This window comes from Triturus cristatus, chromosome 2_1 (genome assembly GCF_964204655.1).
Source record: "Triturus cristatus chromosome 2_1, aTriCri1.1, whole genome shotgun sequence".
NCBI classification, from domain to species: Eukaryota; Metazoa; Chordata; class Amphibia; order Caudata; family Salamandridae; genus Triturus; species Triturus cristatus.
Window position 1 is genome coordinate 577,755,973 of NC_140581.1, and position 18,347 is coordinate 577,774,319.

The following is an 18,347-nucleotide window of genomic DNA, read 5'->3' on the forward strand; positions in this document are numbered from 1 at the left end:
ACGCTGCAAACACAAAAGATTATCTCTGCTCATGTACGGTGCGGAGATGGGTGAAACTGTGCAAGTAGACCAGTCGGACTGCAAGCTTGGTTTGTGCACTAACTCCATTTTGAGAATAAGGCCCAAAAATATATCTTCAACTCCTCAAGTGAAGAGGGTTGTCCATCAGTGTACCCTAGAATTAAGCCCTAGAGTGCCTCCATGCTCTCTCATAAATCATTCAGCAAAAATGTGTTTGCTGCACAATTTGCATTTTGAAGTCCACATCCAAAAAGAGATGGCTGTAGCATCGCTAGTAAATGCCAGAATTTGGGGCTGAACTAATTTGGGTGCTACCAAGACAGCACACTGTTAGTGCCTGCTCTTTAGGTTGGTCTATATTGCTATGGGTGCCCTACTGCACAGACTGTGCTTGCGAAGGGACAGTATGACTGCCATCTTCATGTTGTTCCGAATTGCTGGAAGACGAGTCATTGGATGAAACTCCAACTGCCAACTGAAAAAACACTTCTAGATTATATGCCTCCCCCTCCCCAATTACCCCACCAGATGGCAGAGGAAAAACACACCAGTTGTCTTCGCCGGCGGTAGGATTCTATGATGTCGGTGCACCTAGCCGCATGCTTAATTCTTATATGGGCGGAATGTGACTGTGGGCTGAAGCGGCAACAATTCAGATATACCCCTGCCCTTTTAGGGAAAAAAGGAATCCTCCAGTGCGAGTATCCCCAGTGTCTGCCTGTGATCGACAAACTTGGGAGGGGGTGCCGGTGTCAGCGTTGTTCAACACCAGCACCGAAGGACTCGAGACCCATCTTTTAGAACATATAGTTGATTTTTGATGTCTTTGAGTTGATTCGTGCAGATATTGATAACAGCAGCCAGATATACATTTTTAGCACATATCATATGTTACTGAATAATACTTGTATTAATATGTCTACAAATGTTTTACTTCTAAATATTATCCCTACACTAAATGAATTGCGCATAATGAAGAAAAAACATCAAATGTAACAGAGATTTCCACAGGCATAGAGGACAATTTATATAAAAAAAATCTTCCCCTAATTGATATTCGATGCCATATTGCCATTCTTTTTTTGTTTCTGCCTCACATAACCGGCCCATAAGATGACATTATCTAACAGTGTGAGTTTCATACTGAGATGCAGATGTAGCTGTCTGCTGTTTCGATAGGCAGCTGAACATGTTTTGCGGTAACTCGTCTCTTTATTTTGCCATAAAGCAGAAGACAATAGGGAGCTTGATGTAGAAACCCTGCATTTGAAAAATGTTTGTTAGTGCAATGATTGAGCCATTCATTTTCTCAGTATTTTTGAATGCGGAGATGTATTTAGAAGAGTGTTTAATGGAAGGTGCCTGCCCGCACAACGCTGAAGAATATTTTCCCTAGCAATGAATCAGATTTTTTACAGGCCGCCATTTGCTGCATTTGTATTGTTTAAATAAATCTGGAAACACTAACCTTGTCACGCTCAGGGGTCGAGTGCAGAAATGAATCTAGGGGGCACAGAGGGTGAAAGACTTCAAATCTATCCACAAGAGATTTCAGCTGGACGTCCAGAATTTATTTTCCAAGCTGATGGTGTGCCCGGGCAGGCTGAGCACCAGGGCATGTTTTAAAGTCTCCTTAACCTGTCTGAGCAAATTGTATAAATCACAGCAATAAAGTCGTCCCATTCAAAATGGCGGAGCTGGAGATCAGTGACCAGCCTTTGACCTCTTTATCCTGGGCCCCCTCTGACCCCAACTTAGAAGTTCAAACGGTCAATAGCAGGTCAAAGAGGGCAGTCTGAGAACCACTTTAATTCCCATTTAATTTTAAGGTTAAATATATACGTGGGATGTAACCCATCTGAGAGGGATGATGAAAATAGGCCAGATGTGCGTCTGAACGCAGCCGATAGCCTCACTGATATAAATGAAGACAATTAACTATGAAGTATACACCAAAAACAGTCCTGCGCCTTCCAATGACTGCAAGGGCGGCCATATTGTTCTCACTGTGTGACTCAGGCTGTCTGAATGTTGCAGCAAACTCTCAGTCTGTCTTGCCATCCTTGGACTGCAGCTTTTCTTGACAAAGGACTGTGATCTAATAAAAGCAGGGAATACCACAACAATTATCAACTCATAAGATTCATGTATAATAACCAAACCCCCTGATGGCTGCTGCCAGATGTGAAGCAGCTCAATGAATGTTGCTCAGTGTTCTTAGTTAAGCTGCAGAAGCAAGAATGAAACTCACACTAGGATTAACTAACCAACATCCACGCAGCGCTGCATGGAAATGTGCAGCACTGTGCGAATGGGGACGCAGCATTCCGTAAGCCAATGAGGTCATCAGCCAGAGCCCCTGGGAGCGTCAGCGCCGGCTGGCTTGCCTGTTAGTTGTAACCTAGGACAAACTTCAGTATACGTTTCAAAGCCAACACAAACTTCCAAGGTATGGCAAGTAAGATGTGCAATTAATCTCTAATAGTGTAATGAAAAATGGAGCACACTTAGCTTAAACTGTACCTCTGGTGGCAGCTTTGGTAAGGAAAATTTGTTTTCAGTGTATGTTGTGTGCCTACTTGCAGGCGAGAGAGTGTTTATGTGAGTTAGAGCGCGTGTGTGAGTGAAAGTGAAAGCGAGTCAGTGACAGGTAGTCAGTAAAATTGGGCGCGTTTTAGACCCAGATTTACTATTCTTTGATGTGAGGCAACTCTGCACCAAAGGTGCTGCGCTGCCTGTGTCAAAGGGAGAAAGAAAAAATATGCCATATCTACTATGATACGGTGCATTTTGTCTCTCCCCATGCACTGGGGCATTTTTGGCACCCATGCGCCAATGCATACATAGTGCAAGGGTGTGCACATCTCTATCTATCAATATTTGTAGATAGGAATTTGCGTCAAAACCCATGGGTGGTTGCATGGGAATGCCCATGCACCACCCATAGAATGCCCCCTTGATGTAAAGTAACACAAAACAGCGCATAGCACAACTTTGTGCTACTTTGGGATGCTATCTAGTGCAAATCCTGATTTGCACTGGATAGTAAATTTCACCCTTACACTTTGTGCTGCGTTTCATCACAGAAATGATGCAAACCTTGTACTAAGCATTAGTAAACCAGGGCCTGAGTGCCAGTAAACATGAGTGAGTGAGAATTAGTGAAATTAAGAGTGAATGCAAGTGAGTAAGACTGAATTATAATGAATGTAAGGGTGTGTATGAATATGATTGAGAATGAATGAGTGAGTGTGCGTAAAACGGTGAGTGTTAGTGAGTGAATATGTATAGCAAGAATGTGATGTGATGTTTGTGAACTTCTCATTGCCCTGTCATACTGAAGGTAATTATTTTCTTCTAGAGACAAACAGGGCAAAATTCTAGTGCTGGCACACTTGCAGCAATTGTTAGCATGACAGACACCTGTGATACAATACTGCCACTGGCACGCTGGGGGTAATTCTTGGCGTAAAGGTCACTATTGGTAAAATACTGGTACTTGCATACTAAAGGTAATTCATAGCATATAGGATACTTGTGGAAAAATACTGGCATACTTGAAAAAATTCTTCTCATGTGGACAACAGTGGAAAAATATTAATACTAGCAACATGGAGATAATTCTTAGCATTAAGATGGACAACATGGCATAAAGGAAGGTGGTAACCATGACAAAATGATGGCCCTGACATTCTGCGCAATTTTTTGACATAGTGGTCACCTATGGTATTTTGACAGTATAAATTGCAAAATTCTGACACTGGCATATTTTAGGCCATTCTTGATATAAGAGGGACACCCAGAACAAAATGCTGGTCCTGGCACAGTGGAGGTAATTTTTGACATACGAGGGCATCAATACCACATTTTGGAAAAAAAAGGGTAGTCTCCTGGGGAACATCTGGTTTCATTGGCTTAGCACACTAAAGAAGGATTTGAAAAACTAGCTAACGCCGTGTCAGGGCCTTAGACATTTTAGCAAATGTATGTGAAAATGTGTTTAATATAGGGCATGTAACCCCATTCTTTTGAAAAATTTCTCTTGGGAAGAAACCTCCTAATGGAGGTCTGACTTACATTCTTAGGGACAAGGATCATATGATGTCACTTCCTGTGATGTCATTAAGTTCAAAGGGCATGTGATGTCACTTCCACTGCCCCAGGCATTTTGGTCAATCAAGCGCCCAAACGCATTATGCATAGGAATATGCTTCTCCCATGTTAGCAGCTGTTATTATTTGTAGCTAAGTTTTCACTCAAAGCCAGGACAGTTCATTTTGGCCATAGGTGTCAAGCTTTTGAAATAGTTTGGAAGCTGACGCAACGAATTTCAGCTGGAGACTAACGATTTTTTAAAATCTTTGTATGACAGTGTTTTATATTTTAGCCACAGATGTTTAAAGCACACTGCATAAATATTGATTCAAGTGTGATGACATATTTAACAAAGCAGTATTATTTATATGCGTGTGCTCTGTCGCGCTGCACTCTTCTCCCAGCTGTGAAGCAACCTCGGCTCCCCGAAGAAGGACCTCTATGAGTGAAACGCAAGAACAAAATGGTGATCGGCAGGTCGTGAGTTCGGTCCCCGGCAGGCTTGCTAAATTGAGCACCATAACATGGGCATTAGCGCATCCGGTATTTACAGACATGTGCCGCTATTTAAAAACGAAAAGTAATACCTGTAACATGCAAGTTGTCTACAGTTATTAATGTCAATTATATGGGAGAAAAAGGGAGCCAGGTACGAGAGTGAGTGAACTCGAGATACGACAGAGCCAAAAGTGGGTGAGTATAGTCGATGTAGATTTGGGGGAAAACCTATGGATATGTGCACTGTTCCTTTACCTGTTACACCCACTTAGCATTTATTATAGGGAATTGGAGCCCCTTGACGCAAAGTGATTTTGTGATGTATTTGCCGCAACTTTCGGTGCAAATATCTATTGCGTGCGAAAGTTGATTGCTGCTGCCGCTTGTGCCGCTTTGTGTGAGGGGGCACTGTTAGCATCAGAAGAACACCTGTGCAAAATAAAAGTGGCTCTGGGGCTCAGTGTCATATCAGCTCTAACTGTGAATGTTCTGCCTGAGAACAGTTTTCACTATCAAAACTGTTAATACCTTCCTCATATTTAACATGTACATATGAATGACAAGCTTTTGTGTTTAATTAAGGTGGGGACAAAGACATTTGTTTTGATAGCGGTAGGTACTTAGGGGCATATTTACAATAACTGGCGCATCCCTGCATATCAGCAGGGACGCGCCGGTTATTGTGCGCCACAGCTCCGACACCATGGATGCGCCGCATTTACAATGCGGCGCACCATGGGGCAAAAACGGCACAGATGCGTGACGCATCTGTGCCGTAAAAGTGGCGCATTGCTGAAGTTGCGTCGCAAGCGCGACGCAGCTCCAGCAATGCTCTGGGGGGCCCTCTCTTGCTAATGCTGCGTCAATCCCTACGCCTGCTTCAGGCAGGCGCTGGGTTTTGACGCAGCATGGGTCTAAAAGTGACTGAGTGAAATCTTGTAGATTTCACTCAGCCACTTTTAGGAAGCGTTCCTGCGCCGGAACACACTCCCCTGCGCAGGAACGCCTACATGTGGCGCAGGGCTTTACAACGTGACGCATCTCCCAGATGCGTCATGTTGTAAGTACCCCGCACCATGGTGCAGGATTTGCGCCGCCGCTGCGTCACAAAAGTGACGCAACGGCGGCGTAAATGAGCCACAAGGGGCTTGTAAATCTGCCCCTTACTTTTCATCCTCAAACCGTGAACCAGGGCAGAGTAGAGAAAAGCAGAAAAGGAGAAGAAACAGGAAGAGAATAGGAAAACAATGACAAAGGGAGAAATCAGAGAAGGAAAAGAACCTGCACTGCGAGATGTGTGGTGGTGGGAGAAGAAGGCACGTGGTCCTCTAGGGAAACCTTGGGTTCCCTTCACTTACGTTCTTTTATATATAAATGCTGTTTGCATGCAGTGATGCACAATACTAGCGGGCACAGCAAGGTGAGATGTGTGTGTCTTATGGGACTTTCAACAATGTAGGCGAGGCAGCCTCGAAGACTTTAGCATGTGCATAATCAAGCTCATACGTGCTCCAATGCTGAATTCTCACCCTGGAGGTGGCTGCACCTAGAGGCTTGTGAAGGGATGTTCATGCATGCATCATATTATGAGTCTGTATCCCGGTGTTGGTGCATACAGAGGCTTGTGAGCACAATACATACAGGTGCTCACTCGAGGCTGAGCCTGCAGCTCAAAGTGCCTGCACATAGACATTCTGTGGTACCTATCTATGCCTGCTGTCGGTGATCTCCTCTTCACATTCAGTGTTGGCCTGTCAGCACCTGGCCCTGTGCAGTCACTTAGCAGTAACTGGCCTGTAGTGACCCCAGTTTCACAAGGGCAGAACATGACACACCCGAAGCACTACAAGAGCTGCCTATTTCACGGGGCATTAGTAAATTCAAAAGACAGAGGGGCAGATTTATGACGACTGGCGCATCCCTGCATATCAGCAGGGATGCGCCAGTTATTATGCGCCACAGCTGCGCCACCATGGATGCGCCGCATTTATAATGCGGCGCACCATGGGGCAAAAACGGCACAGATGCGTGACGCATCTGTGCCGAAAAGTGGCGCATTGCTGGAGTTGCGTCGCAAGCGCGACGCAGCTCTAGCAATGATCTGGGGGGCCCTATCTTTACAATGCTGCGTCAATCCTTACGCCTGCTTCAAGCAGGCGCAGGGTTTTGAGGCAGCATGGGCCTAAAAGTGACTGAGTGAAATCTTGTAGATTTCACTCAGCCACTTTTAGGAGGCGTTCCTGCGTCGGAACGCCCCCACCTGCCCTGGAACGCCTACATGTGGCGCAGGGCTTTACAACGTGACGCATCTCCCAGATGCGTCATGTTGTAAATACCCCGCACCATGGCGCAGGATTTGCGCCGCTGCTGCGTCACAAAAGTGACGCAACGGCGGCGCAAAAGTGGCGCAAGTGCAACATAAATCCGCCCCAGAGGGTTCGGCATTTCTAGTGGAATACTGAAAAAAAACATTTAGCATTGAAGGCTGCAGAAAATTATTTGCTGGCCTCCAGCAGTTCACTGTAGATAGTCTGCTGTGAGTCCCCAGTTAAATTAAATGTTACACATTCACTGCATCAGCAGTCAGCACTCCCAATCAAAATGCTGCGCCGCACTCTACCCACAGGTTGACTAAATGCCACCAGGAACACTATCTTACAGTTCAGGACTTTTCCTTACCAAGGTCTTGGACCAATAGCACTAACGCACCCGGAAATGATCTCTGAAATGAAAGGAAAGGAATGGAACCCAATGTCCCCCTGGTGACCTACACTCTGGCCAATTGTATACGCTGCAAGAACATACAAAATAACACATTTAAAAAATAAAAATCTCTCCAGGATCTCCAGAATACTGTTCTCTTTGAGGCAGATCTCTTTGGAATCAAGTTTGAGGGGTTTTCAATAAACGACAATTGCCCGGGTGCGCGTTCCCACTGAAAGCCGCGTCCCTGCCGGCCGGACGGACCGAAGCGTTTTTTGCCATTTTACCCATTCATCAGTATAATATGTCTAACAGACAGGCTTAAACCATTGTCCGAGATTCTTTTTAAAGCCATTTGTTTTACAACTAATAGAAGTCTGCTGTGCCTCGTGAGCGTTTGTCGAATCCTTCACTTGTCACGCGCAGGGGCTTTTACAGTAAGCAGAGACCCTGTCAACATTCAGGAGACTCCGAGCACTGCGGTTCATCTCGGTCAGCACAAGATTTATGAGCCCATGTGCCGGGATCTGACTGGGGCTGTTAAGCCCTGAAAAAAAAAACTGACACTCCTTCCCCAGGCTCGCAAAGAGCGGCAACTTTGGCCGTGCATTCCCAGCGGCTGCCGGAGTGGCAGTGGAATGGATGACCTGCGCCGATACCAAAGTGGACATCAATAGAAGGCCGAGATGTAAGCCAGAGCGGCGACTTCCCTCACAGCTGGGGTGAGCGGGCGCGGAGGCAGGTTAACAAAACACAGCCGTATTTATCTAAGCCCTAAGCTTCAAGGGCGAGGTGTTCCGAACAACTTTCTAGAGAATGCAGCTTTAAAAGGTTCCTGCCTTCTGGCTTCAATCTTTTACGAGTTAACACAGAGACTGTTGTGCAGTTTAGAAGTAAATCTCCTCTGCTGTCCTGTGCCGGCGGTACATGTAGATCACAACGGGTCGCCATGATAGGTTTATTGAAACTTCAAATGTCATTACATTCTTTCGATTGCACACAAACATCACAATGTTTACACTTTCCACTCAATGGTCCAAAGCAACAACACGGAGAGTGCAATGTTTTATCCTAGCAAGACCGGGTTCCCATGAAGAACTGCACTGTTTTAAGCAGTGTTTCGGAGCCTTTTTGATTCGGGCACATTACTTATCATTATTGCTTTCTTCACAATTCACTAAAATCATCTGTAAACTGAGGGGCATATTTATTCAATTGTGCTGCACTGCAGCACAGTAAGTCACCATGCTGCGCTTCCCCGCGTCCTCACTGGGAAAGGGAAGGAATGCGACGTATTTAAGGCATATGGCGCATTCCTGAATTTTCCTTCCTGCTGGTGCACAATGGATGGAGTGCCTAGCCCCAAGACCGGCACCCTCTCACCATGGTGCAAGGGGGCTACATTTGCATGCATGATGGTTTATGTGAATGAAGGACCACCATCCTACACAAACACAACCTGAGAGGCCTTTTTATCTTTCTAAGGGGCATATTATCAAGGACGGCGTTAAAAATTATCGCCGCTTTAGCGGCAGAAAACTGCAGCTAAAGCGGCGATAATGGGCTTGATAATATGCCCTTGAGAATTCCAATATAAGTCCATGTTTTGGTGTGAACATGGGCTTCTATTGAAATTCTCCAGGGCATATTATCAAGCCCATTATCGCCGCTTTAGCGGCCGTTTTCTGCCGCTAAACCGGCAATAATTTTAACGCCGTCCTTGATAATATGCCCCTAAGTGCGATGCAGAATGCAGCACACATAGAAAGAGAAAGTAACAAGGTTGAATACATATATTTCTCCTCCTTATGCCTCTCCTTGGGAAGCGTATATTTTTCAATCAGTCAATCAGCACCTGTAGAACATGGCACTGTCACCCCTGGGGGTATCTGGGCGCTGGGGTGTGAGGTCTCAGGCGAAAAGCCAGGTCTTGAGTGTCTTTCTGAAGTCCGCAAGGAAGGGTGTTGTTTGGTGGGAGAGAGGCAGGCTGTTCCAGGTATTGGCAGTGATGTAGGAGAAGGAGTGGCCCCTGCTGTGGCTGTGATGGATCTAGGGGGGATGCGCAAGGGCTAGTGAGGAAGAGTGCAGGTGTCTTGCGGGTAGATGGAAGTTAAGTCGGTGGTTGATGTATGCCAGTCCTTGATCGTCCAGGGCTTTGTAAGAGTGCATGAGGATCTTGAACTGGCATCTCTTTTGAATGGGAAGCCAGTGAGGTTTCTGAGCAGGGAGTGATGTTGGTCCATTTCTGGAGGTCCTGGATGAGTCTGGCTGCAGCGTTCTGTATGGTCTGGAGTCTCCTAAGGAGCTGGGTAGAGATGCCAGCATAGAGTGTGATGCCGATGTTAAGGCAGCTGGCGACTAGGGCTTGAGTGTCAGTCTTTCTGGTGTTGAGTGGGATCCATCTCAAGATTCTGCGTAGCGTGTGGAGAGTGTGGAATACAGGAGGAGGCGACTGCTGTGACTTGTCATTTCATGGCCAGTTCGCTGTCGAGGATGATATGTAGGTTGCATGCATGGTCTGTTGTCGCAGTAGTAGGTCCGAGTTTTGCTGGCCACTAGCTGTGGTCCCATTTGGATGTGTTTTACCCAAAGATCAGTACTTCTGTCTTGTCGGAGCTAAGTGTGAGGCTAGTAAGTAAGTAAGTAATTTATTTGTACATGATTAATTAAAATCTTTACAAAGCAGTAAAAACATTGCTAAAAATTGTTAAAAGTTCATTATGCATTGTTTCCTCAGTTTTACAAGTTTGATTAATATCAGTTCGTAGTTGTCAATAAAATGTTTCGACAGTCATCAAACGCTCTTGTATCTTTTTTCTGCTAAATCAAAAAACTTTACGACCCGACAGCTTAGTTTTGTTTTGATGGGGTTAAAGCACAGTTTAACCGCCTGCCTGCATGTCCAGCCGCCGTGTAATTTGAAGGAGGGTCGTAATAAATTATACCTCAAGTCCTTTAGTTTAGGACAAATGCACATCACATGGATGATGTCTTCCTTATCAGCTTTACACAGGCGGCACTGCTGCGAGAAGTTTTTTCTTACCCAGGGTGGTAAATGCGGGTTTACCGGAATTATGCCGAGGCATAATTAAAAAAACTTTTCTATCATTTTTAGATTCATTCCAATGTTGAGATATGCTTGTGGCTGCATTCTTCCATAGTCACTGAGCGTGACCCAACCATGCGCTCTTTTTGTTAATGCCTCCTTGTCCTCAATAGAAGAGATGATTCGTGCTGATTTTTTCGTGACTTTTTTGAAAGACAAGAGAGGTGTTGGAGTGCCCCAAAGGTCTGACAGACCCAGGACTTGAAGTGAATCAAATAGATAATCTCTAGCTGAGGATTTACGATGTTGGAGCAGCTCTTCCCATACGTTGGAGTTTAGAGAACCAACCTCAGCGCTGTGAATCTTGTGCCAGCTGGTAACATACGCACTCCGCCTTTCTAGTGTTTGTTTCAGAATACCGAATTCTAACCGGATTTGTGCAGGCGAGACGTATCTTGGCAGGTTAAAAATAGCCCTATATGAGTTAGCTATTACTATGTCCAGTAATGCGCCGTCCTTCCCTTGAAGGGATTCACTCCCATATGTGAGAGTCGGCTGTAACTTTGCGCGCAGAACCTGAAGAAGAGGGTTGAATGTTAGATCGGGGAATTTGGCTTTTAAGGATTTTATCGCCAGGTAAGTCACGGTTCCCTTTCCTCGTAAGGAGTCCAATTGAGGTTTGAACGAGTTCTTGGAGTCCAGAATTACTCCCAAATATTTGTAGGTGGTTACCAGGTCCAGCCCTTGTCCATTTATGTGCCAATTAATTTTCCTTTTTTTTTGTAGTTCACTGCCATAACCTTAGATTTGTTAAAGTTTATTTGCAGGGCGTTCCTTTCTGAAAAGGAGTGGGCTACGTTTAGTAGATGCTGGAGGCCTCTAGGTGTCCGGCTTATCAGCACCAAGTCATCCGCGTACAGCAGATTAGATAGTGGAATTTTCTCTAGTTGCAGTGATAGAGGCATTTATCAAGTTTTCCTGGTAGGTCAGCAAGAAAAAGGTTAAATAAGATCGGTGCTAGCACACAACCCTGTTTTAACCCTTTTGCTGTCGGAATGGGTTTGGAGAGATGTGTACCCGCTCCTAGTTTAACTTTAATCCAGGTGTTTGAATGGAGTAGTATCAGCGCGTCTAGGAGATGTTTAGGTATTTCCCAGTTGTCCAATTTCTGCCAGAGTTTGTTACGATCCACGTGGTAGAATGCAGCAGTGTAATCAATAAAGGAGAGAAATAGGGGATTTTTGGTCTCCTTTGCTGCATCTATCAGCAGGGTCAGTGCCGTGAGGTTGGTTGTGGTCCCTTGACCCCTGCAGAAACCTGTTTGGTCGATCGGAATTACTGAGTTTTCAAATGCCGATGAAGTTAGCTCCTCCAGTATGGTTCCTGCAAAATATTTAGCCTCCACGTCTATGAGGGCACTAAGCCTATAATTGTTTGGATGTTTCCTATTGCCATGTTTGAAGATTAGGCTGATTACTGAACCATGCCAGGAGTCCGGAAGAGTCTGGGTGTTCTTTATGTTGTTGAATATCGGTGTTAGTGCTATGTTCCAAAATTCCGGGTCTGATTTATACAGCATCGTTGGAATTCCGTTTGGTCCGGGGGCACCTGTCGGGCTGCCCCTGGCTATTTGCCTTTTGATGTCGGCTGACATGGTGGCCAGATGTCCAGACTCGGTGTGGAAAGACGAATTTGGGTCTGGCATTGATTTATCTATTCAAGATGGTAGCATGGCTCCTTTCGTGCCTATATCTTGGGTCATGGCCATTGTGTTGTTATTGTCAATTTTTTCCCTCTTAGATTCTTTGCTGTACTTTTTTGTCACCACCTCTTCAAGGCTGTCCTCTTGGCGGCGTTTGTGTTGTTAAAGTGCTTGAAGAGGTATTTTGTCCATGCTTCCTCTGTTATATTTGAGTGTAGGCCGAGATGGTCTGGATTCTTAATTCTTTTAATCATTTGCCAGAATCTTGAGCTATTTTTCCGTTTTACTTCATAGAGGAGATTCGCCCATAGCTCGTCATGTTTTTGTTTCTGTTTTTCCCATTTCTTCCATTTTAACAGTTTTTTCGGTTTCCATAGGATTGTTTGCAAGTCGTAATTTGTTGGATCCTTCCGCATCTGTCTCAGTGTTCGGTTTATTAACCGCTTTTGCGTTTTCATTTCTGGAATGAGTTGGAAATTGGTTGATGTTCCCTTTCCTTGGCATGACCTATTTGGCGGTCCTTTTAACAATTTTACTGATGTCTAGGATGAAGTTTTGCCATACTTCTGACAACTTTGTTGTGGAGCTTGCTGTTTGAGTGAAAAGAGTTTTTGCTGCAAGGCTTATGGAGTCAATGTTGCAGGGATTGCACCGTAGCCGCCTTAGATTTGAAGTCACTTCAATGTCAATACCTGTGTGTGGCTCAGTATCCAGAAGTGAGTTGACTTTTATTGTGGCTTCTTGGGGCAGGTGGTCGCTAAGATCGTTCGTCCCTATCTTGAACGCTGTTACCCTGCCAACCATGTTTAGAGATGTAAATGTGTAGTCCAGATGGGAGGATTGCTTGTCGGAATGAAAAGTTGTGACTGGTGGATCGTCGTCGGCGTAACGCCCATTCAAGGCTCTTAAATTAAGGTGTTCTAATTGTCGAAGTAGATATTTTGAGCAATTTGAAGGTTTATTATTTTTTGCGGAGCCCTGCCTTGGCACTCCCCATGCAGCGCTAAGTTCTTGGTTAAGGTCATCGTCTAGATCCGAACTGATGAGAAGCATGTTAAAGTCCCCTGCCAGGATAATTAAATCAGAATACTCTTCATCCATTATTTTTACCAAGGCTTTTATCAGTTTGTTGGTAGCTTGTCATTTCTGTTTTGGGTGGATGTAACTATTGATTATTATAACATCTTGAGGTTGGTTATTTAACCGGAGTGAGATCTTTGCCACCTGTATTGCGCTTGGAGGAGCTATTTGAGATTTTATTGTCATGATCTTGCCTATTGTTGCTATTGAGGCAAACATCATTAAACCCCCTTATCTGCAACCGAAGGTGGAGCTTTTGTGTGCTGAAAGACAACAAGATGTAAACCCTTGCAGCTCAAATGCCTTTCCCTCCCAGGTTTCTTGAAGCAGCAGCAGGTCAAATGAGTTTAGATATTGTAGAAACTCTGGATCGTTGCTTTTGCTAGCTAAGCCATTGATGTTCCAAGTGCATACGCTGATTTGCCTGGTCTTTTCCAATGGATGATCAGGGTTCTTTCCCCTTTGTCAATTTGTGTGGTTGACTATGTTGATGGTACGTTGAATCGACTTCCAGTTCGGTAGGGTGATCGGCAAAGAGTGTAAGGCAATAGGCTCTCATCCAGTTGGCTACATGAGTCATAGCATCACAAAAGTTTGTTCTGGGGGTGGGGGGTCTGCGGTGGGCGGAAGGATAAGTTGGGTGTCATCTGCGTAGGAAATCATGTTGAGCTCCTTAGGGTCTGATGATGTCTGCGAGGGGGAGTCATGCAGGTGTTGAACAAGGAGGGGATGAGGGATGATCGTTTGGGGTATGCTACATATGATGTTCTTGGGTTCGGAGGTGAAGGGAGGCAGCCTGGTGCTCTGTGTGTGTCCTGTAAGGCTGTAAGAAAGGAGGAGATCCACTTGAGGCTAATTTGCTATATGTCAATGTTGTAGAGTCTGTTGATGAGGGTGTAGTGGGATACGTTGTTGAATGAAGGAGAGAGGTCGAGGAGTATCAGGGCTACAGTCTCTTCGCAGTTGAGGAGGGTTCTTGTGTTGTCTGTGGCAGCGATCAGCACAGTCTCCATGCTGTGGTTGGCTCAGAATCCCAATTTGGAGGCGTCAAGCAGGTGGTTTTGTTCCAGGTGTTCAGTGAGCTGTTGGTTGATGGCCTTCTCGGGTACTTTGGCAGGGTAGGGGAGCCAGGAGATCGGTGGATAATGTTTGAGTTCGCAGGGGTTAGAGGAGGGATTCTGTAGGAGGGGTCTGACCTCTGCATGTTTCGATCAGTCCAGAAAGGCTGCTGTGATGATGGAGGTGTTGATGATGCTGGTGACTTCCATGCAGATTTGGTTGGTTTCGAGGTTGAAAAGCCAGTGTGTGCAGGGTCGGTGGATGCCCCAGAGTAGATGGATGACATGATGGCCATGGTGGTTTGTGTGGTGAGTGGAGACCATGTGGTGATCATTCGGCTGGCATGTGCTGGTCGGCCAAGGCTGTTGAGAGCACTGAGTTGGGTGTCGAAGGTACAAGGTCTTGAAAACCTGGGAATGTGTAAAAAAACATGGGAGTTGCATGGAAACACATACACAACACCCTTGGAATGCCTACCCAGGGCATAGTAACACAATGCAGCATTTTGTGAGGCGTTTCTCCAGGCACTAGAGCCATTTCAGCACCTAGCTCCAACATAGCCACCCTTGCACCACGGTGTAAGGATCCCTCCATTGCATGCAGGATTGTTTTCATGCGGGAAAGGGCATCTTCATGCACAAAAACAATCCCAAGAGGTGTTTTTCTCTTTCTATGTGTGCTGCAGAATGCAGCACACTAGAAAGAGGTAAAAGCAAGGTGAAATAAAGATATTTTTCCTTGTTACGCCTCTCCTTGGGAGGTGTATGTATTTGGCACTTCCTCCGGTTTGCACGATTTTGTCAATCTGGGGCAGTGTCAAATTCAGTGGGTGTTGCATGTGAAAACCCACCGCAACGACCATGGAATGCCTTCCTGGCACAGAATAAGGCAACACATTGATTTTTGCTGTGTTGCCTTAATCATGATTTATCAGGACACTCAAAGCCACATAGTGCGGTTTTGCATGGCTCTGCTTAACTGAATGAATGAATGAATGAATACATGAATGAAGAGCAACACAGATACCTTCCACTTGGCCTGATTTCTCGGTGGTGGCTCTACGGTTGCACGGTAAATGCAGCCCCAACCATGAGTGCCGATGCTGAATGCCCTCCTTACGTAGCTGTCATATATATAAGAAATGCCCACTGACACATCTTAGCTAAACAGTTGCCTTGATAACTGTCATGTGGAAGTCATCCAGCAGTGCAAGTTGAGGAAAGTCTATTGATCTGTGGTTACAGAAAGTAAGAGAATTGTCAAAACAAACCACAGACTGTGGACCACTGTGGATGACTGGGATCACCACTAGCTTACACTAGATAGAATTAGAGCCACAGGGAGACAGATAAAACTCACGTATTCATGTTTTAGCTGAGTTTAAGGGACATTGTTTCAGTTATCTTGCAAATGATACAACACACTCAGAAATGTGGGATTGTTTGCCCATATTGACATGGAATATGGGTGTCATCAGAGTAACAGCAAAACAAAAATCCGATGCATTGCATCAGTGAGGCTATGGGGGGGGGAGATTACATGCACATTAACAGTGCAGGCTCATACTGCAGTGTGACTCAAACACTGAGTTTGCCACTTTGCACTTGCCCAGCTTTTGATGCATGCATGACAGCACTGGGCGTCGAACAGCCACCATTGTCTCTAGCAACACCTTCCTGAGTCTACTCCCTAAGGGAGCTGTCCAGCACTCTCCTCATGGCCTGGCTCCCAGAGCACTGACAAGTCCTCGCTTCCTCATTATTGAGGCTGGGAGATTACATTCCATCTTCTTTTTTTCTCCCTCAATGCCTTTTGGACCCAGCCAGACAAAAGACACGTGCCGTCACTTTAACACCCAAACATCACAATAACAAACCCAATAGGAAGGTTCGGACTCTCTTAATTTAGCAGACATATAGAGGCAAATAATAAGGTGCACCCTTTACACCGATAATTCCCTGAGCCGTGTGGCTAATTCTTTACACTTTTTAATCTCAAATTATATGAGGTGGTGGCTTCTGAGGTCTGGCGCTAAGAAGGAGATTCGTGGCATCACCTTCTGTGTTGGTGTTGCACAGTGCCTGTGCCAATTAGCCCAAAACCTATTTTATTTAGGATTGTGTCCTGTATACTGTAGATGCAAATGATTTATACATACCGGCAAAAATATGAAAAAATCTGTTATACTTGGGCCATTATAATGTATTAATTACATCTTTGGAAAGAGAACAACAGCGTTGTAATAGCTACTCATCAGATTCTAGAAAAAATGGCAAGCATGAACTTGCAGCAAGTAGGAAGCCTGTTTAATTATATTTACATTAAAGTCTGCCTGTACACATTGGGATATTCTTTTTATAGAGCATTAAGAAAATTAGTTTGAAATGAAAATGTGATCAGCATATTTGGAAACACTGAAACCTAAGCCCGTTCAGGTAGTAACACGTGGTTCTCTACATTGTGATGCTTACGAGGGTGGTTATTTCACTGCATCCATGCCTAGTGCCACATCCATTATGCTTTCAACCCAAATGCCTCAATGATAAAGCACACATGAACATGACTGGAAAGTCACCAAATCAACAGACTTAAGTCAAAGATGTGGGCAGGCTCATTTTCGATTCAATGAACCCTATTTTTGTTTCGATTATTAAATGATCTAGAGATGACATTTTATTCGATATTAAACCGATAGTAGCGCCCAGCCAAAGCAATCTTTGAACCATGTAAAGCAATCAGTAAATTACAGATTTATTTCAGCTCAGAAAAATAATTTGATTTAGATTGAATGTTAAAATGTAACCAGCAGAAGACATTCGCACTATATTGGTCTGCAGCAGGTATGCACAATAATGAACATATGCTCCGGTACTTTTGAGCACAGGCCTTCTTTTGCCAAAATAAATTCATGACGATTGGCGGGCTTAATTCATATGTACATATGAATTCATATGTACATATGAATTGCTTAACTTCCAATGTTGCAACGGTCGTGTATTGCATTGAGACATGCCTTCCTTGGGGTTTGTGCGAAGATTAAGAGGGAATATATGATTTATAGACTTGTTGGATGGAACCTTGATGCGTCTTCATTGCTAGGGAAAGGGTTCTACAGCTAGCTGCTGCCATATGCTGTCAAAACAGGACCGTAGAGTAGTGTTAGAAATACAGGCTAAAGTTTGTCCGAGATGTTCATTGTCATCTGGCCACTGAAGAGACCCAAATGGCTCAAATTACTGCTTGAAATCAGCCTCTATCTTGCATGAGGTGCTAGAGAGTAAATTCACCATGGGGCATATTATCAAGCCAGGCGATCAAATTATCGCCGCTTTAGCGGCGGAAAACTGCCGCTAAAACGGCGATAATGGGCTTGATAATATGCTCTCTGTAATTCCAATTGAAGCTCATGTTAGACGTCCTTCACATTTAACATGAGCTTCAATTGGAATTCCATAGAGCATATTATCAAGCCCATTATCGCCGTTTCAGCGGCAGTTTTCTGCCGCTAAAGCGGCGCTAATTTTATCGCCTGGCTTGATAATATGGCCCTATGGGGCATATCAACAACAACCGGTGATAATTATCTCTAAGCGCACTTAGCGCTAGGATAATTATCGCCGGCTAGCGTGAATTTTTATCGCTGAGATAGCGTGCTATTAGCAACGCTTATCTCAATAGCGATAAAAATCCTCACGCTAACAGGCTAACGTGAGATTATCGCTGGAAACCCAGCGATAATCTCACGTTACCTTGTTGATAGGGACAGGCAAACTTAGCCATGATATCATTCTTCCATAGGATATCATGGCTAAGTCTGAAAAATACCAGACGTAAAAAAGCAGCGTTAACCGCGGTTAGCGCTGCTTTTTTTGTCTCTAACAGGGTTAGCGACATTCTTGATAATAGGAGAAATGTCGCTTAGCGACATTTCTCCTATTATTTTACTCTGGAACGCCCCCTTTGCATCTCATTAGAGATGCAAGGGGAAGCGTAGAGTAAAAGGGTGCTAACATGCAAATTTGCATGTTAGCACCCTGTTGTTGATAGGGCGCTGGTTTTATCTCTCCTTTTTTGGCTTTTAAAGCCAAAAAAGCAGAGATAAAGCCCTTGTTGATATGCCCCTATATGCCGAAGTGGTGGGTA